Here is a 4501-nt window from a genome sequence, read left to right on the forward strand (position 1 = left end):
ATCTTTTCATATATTTTTTAAAACTCTTGTACTCCATGTACTCTTAATACTCGGTTCGAGCGAAGCCGAGATCCGACACGACCGACCAACGGGAATCGGACGCGCAGAAGTCGCCGGAAGATCGACGACACGAAAACGTTCGAAAATGAAATCCGACGAACGCGCGAAGATACGCGCGTCCGCCGGCCGGGCGAAAAGTACATTATGATATATAACAACCATCGAGATCGAAGCTCCGTTCGTCAGGAAACGACGGGGATATAACACCCGATTCTGAATCCTCTGTGCAGCACACGATCTCGCGAAGAAATACGCACGGTGGCTAGCCCATATATATATATATATGTGTGTGTGTGTATATATAATACGATATGCATTCCTCTCGTCCAATTATTCAAGAAAAAGAGCGTGCGCCTCCATCGTTCGGGTGATGTAAAGATTCGATGGGACTCGCGCGACCCTCGGCCTCGAGCGGTCTTTCCTCCCAATATCCAGAAGCCGAGCTTTGAAAAAACTCTAGCGACGGCACGGGTGTCCGACTCACGACATCGAGGCTTCGAAGTCGGCGATCTCCTCCGAACGGATGGCGATCGCGACGACTCAAAGCGTGAAAAATCGACGAAAGAGAACACATCTCCGTTCAGGTGATTGTTTTTTTTAAAAAATAAAAAAATTCGATGGGACTCGCATCCATCTACCTCGCGCGGTCTTTCTTCCCAATATCCAGAAGCCGAGCTTTGAAAAAACTTCAGCGACGGCACGGGTGTCCGACTCACGACAACGAGGATAGACAGCCTGCGGTCCCCTCTGAACGGGTTATATGCGACGAACTAGACGAAACTTTAGTCGTTCAGGTGGTATAAAAAAAAAAAATTCGATGGGACGCACGCGCAGCCGTCGTCCTCGAGCGGTCTTTCTTCCCAATATCCAGAAGCCGAGCTTTGAAAAAACTCTAGCGACGGCACGGGTGTCCGACTCACGACATCGAGGGTAGACAGCCTGCGGTCCCCTCTGAACCAACTTCGGCTAGACTAGTTACGAATCGTTGCTACGCATCGTCATCATAGTCATCGTCATCATCATCATTATCATAGCGGGCCAACATCCACGCAATGCGTTTTCGTTCTAGGTTACCCGATCCACGAGTATGTTACAAGTGGTTTCGTTATTTCGAACAAAACGACATACGAAGAACACACGCCCTATGGGTAGGAAGCACGTTTCGAGAACGACCGAGAGCGGTGAAAGAGACGAAAGGTCGACGCGCATAAGGTATCCATGGATCTTCGAAGAGAACCTTCGAAGATATGTCGGTATCCTTTCTACATGCGCGACTCGCTACTCGTACTTTCGCTCTCGTCGACTCGTTTTAGTCGCTTCGTTCGATCCCAAAGAGGAGTCTTCGATGTCCCGTTGCTAGGAGGAGAGCAAACGCAACACAGACCACGAAACATAGAAGAGAATAGGCGAGCATGATCTCTCCGACACGAGGCACTTTAGAGATTTTGTTATTCGTTTGTACGGTCTCCACGACGCAAAAAAAAAAATACGAGATCGTGGCGGCGGGTCTTTCTGTATACGGCCTCACGCAAGCGCCTCGATCTCATTTCTCTTTACGGGTGGTTTCCATTCGTAATTTTTCGTTCGATATTCGTGTCAAAGTTTAATTTTCGAAAGCTCAAGTTCCCATTTATAGTTTTATTATAAAATCATAATATTCGCAGACGGCGGGTCTTTCTGTGTACGACCTCACGCAGGCGCCTCGAATTCGTTTATGTATGTATATATATATATATATATATATATATGTATCTCTTCATCCCGATGATCGAGAGAGAGTGCCACCTTCTCTTCATATAGTTTCGTAGCTGGAGGGTCGTCTCCTCCTTATGTCTTTTCATCATTTTGCCAACGGAGTAAGCCACGCTCCGGGCGAATTTAACTGTTCTTTGTTAAAGTATATAGCTTGTTGATACGTCGTATATACTTTGGTTCGTCGATATAGGAGGAGTACGGCTCCTTACCGACTTATACAGTTTCGTATTTTTCAAGTGTTCAAGTCAAATTCTTTAAGTTTTTGTGTTATATCGTTAATGATCCTTCCGCAGGTTCACCTACGGAAACCTTGTTACGACTTTTACTTCCTCTAAATGATCAAGTTTGGTCATCTTCCCGGTAACATCGGCAATGCTTATCACATTGGCCGCGCACCAGTCCGAAGACCTCACTAAATCATTCAATCGGTAGTAGCGACGGGCGGTGTGTACAAAGGGCAGGGACGTAATCAACGCGAGCTTATGACTCGCGCTTACTGGGAATTCCTCGTTCATGGGGAATAATTGCAAGCCCCAATCCCTAGCACGAAGGAGGTTCAGCGGGTTACCCGGGCCTTTCGGCCAGGGAAAACACGCTGATTCCTTCAGTGTAGCGCGCGTGCGGCCCAGAACATCTAAGGGCATCACAGACCTGTTATTGCTCAATCTCGTGCGGCTAGAAGCCGCCTGTTCCTCTAAGAAGATTTGTTTGTACGTTGGTAGTAAAAACCCACCGACCGAAGCCGGGGGCCTTCGAGATACCATAAGTTACGTCTATTTAGCAGGCTAGAGTCTCGTTCGTTATCGGAATTAACCAGACAAATCGCTCCACCAACTAAGAACGGCCATGCACCACCACCCACCGAATCAAGAAAGAGCTATCAATCTGTCAATCCTTCCGGTGTCCGGGCCTGGTGAGGTTTCCCGTGTTGAGTCAAATTAAGCCGCAGGCTCCACTCCTGGTGGTGCCCTTCCGTCAATTCCTTTAAGTTTCAGCTTTGCAACCATACTTCCCCCGGAACCCAAAAGCTTTGGTTTCCCGGAAGCTGCCCGCCGAGTCATCGGAGGAACTTCGGCGGATCGCTGGCTGGCATCGTTTATGGTTAGAACTAGGGCGGTATCTGATCGCCTTCGAACCTCTAACTTTCGTTCTTGATTAATGAAAACATTTTTGGCAAATGCTTTCGCTTCTGTCCGTCTTGCGACGATCCAAGAATTTCACCTCTAACGTCGCAATACGAATGCCCCCATCTGTCCCTATTAATCATTACCTCGGGGCTCCGAAAACCAACAAAATAGAACCGAGGTCCTATTCCATTATTCCATGCACACAGTATTCAGGCGAAGGTAGCCTGCTTTAAGCACTCTAATTTGTTCAAAGTAAACGTATCGGCCCACCTCGACACTCAGTGAAGAGCACCGCGATGGGATATTAGTTGGACCGCCCGCGAGGAGCTAAGCCCACCGATAGGACGTACCACATAATGCCAGTTAAACACCGCGAGCGGTGAACCGACACTGTGACACACAGATTCAACTACGAGCTTTTTAACCGCAACAACTTTAATATACGCTATTGGAGCTGGAATTACCGCGGCTGCTGGCACCAGACTTGCCCTCCAATTGGTCCTCGTTAAAGGATTTAAAGTGTACTCATTCCGATTACGGGGCCTCGGATGAGTCCCGTATCGTTATTTTTCGTCACTACCTCCCCGTGCCGGGAGTGGGTAATTTGCGCGCCTGCTGCCTTCCTTGGATGTGGTAGCTGTTTCTCAGGCTCCCTCTCCGGAATCGAACCCTGATTCCCCGTTACCCGTTACAACCATGGTAGGCGCAGAACCTACCATCGACAGTTGATAAGGCAGACATTTGAAAGATGCGTCGCCGGTGCTAGATGACCATGCGATCAGCACAAAGTTATTCAGAGTCACCAAAACAAACGATGGACGGACAGACGAGCCATCCGCCACCGATTGGTTTTGATCTAATAAAAGCATTCCTACCATCTCTGGTCGGAATCTGTTTGCATGTATTAGCTCTAGAATTACCACAGTTATCCAAGTAAATGTAGGTATGATCTAAGAAACCATAACTGATTTAATGAGCCATTCGCGGTTTCACCTTAATGCGGCATGTACTGAGACATGCATGGCTTAATCTTTGAGACAAGCATATGACTACTGGCAGGATCAACCAGGGATCTTATAATATATTCCCAAAAACCAGCATTTTCGTTTAAAAGTTCTCTCTGTGTCGTAGGTGGGACGTAAGCACCGTACGACGAGACTTTTCATTTTATATATATATGTAATATGACTTAGAGAGCAACGTTCCATGGTTCAGTAACAACGTCACTCAGCCACTTTAATTCTCCTCCTCTCTCACCATCATATATCGATACAAAGATTCATACTTCACAGAATTATTTCTGTTTGTAACTTTTCTCCTCCAACTTCTCTCGTAGAATATAACTTAGCGGTAAAGCACGTATACGCATGCTGGACATACCGTAAGAATATTCTTTTATAAGCTTCAACACCTCTGTAGAGACGCGTTACCAGAAGATAACGCACTCTACAGAACGCCAAAAGGACCATCGTGCAGCTACAAATAGCTTACAACCGATGGTCTCTGCAAGAATGGCTACTCCGTAAGTACAAGCACACACGCATCAAACTTTTGTCAAA

General features: G+C 47.0%; 1 non-coding gene across 1 annotated transcript; it reads right to left on the reverse strand.

Annotated features, from left to right (window-relative positions):
• Window positions 1–2091: 2091 nt before the first annotated feature.
• LOC126928167 (small subunit ribosomal RNA) lies at window positions 2092–4014 on the reverse strand. Its single transcript, XR_007716385.1, has one exon. It is a non-coding gene; the product is annotated as a small subunit ribosomal RNA (ribosomal RNA).
• Window positions 4015–4501: the final 487 nt, after the last annotated feature.

This window comes from Bombus affinis, unplaced genomic scaffold, assembly GCF_024516045.1.
Source record: "Bombus affinis isolate iyBomAffi1 unplaced genomic scaffold, iyBomAffi1.2 ctg00000612.1, whole genome shotgun sequence".
In the NCBI taxonomy this organism is placed as follows: Eukaryota; Metazoa; Arthropoda; class Insecta; order Hymenoptera; family Apidae; genus Bombus; species Bombus affinis.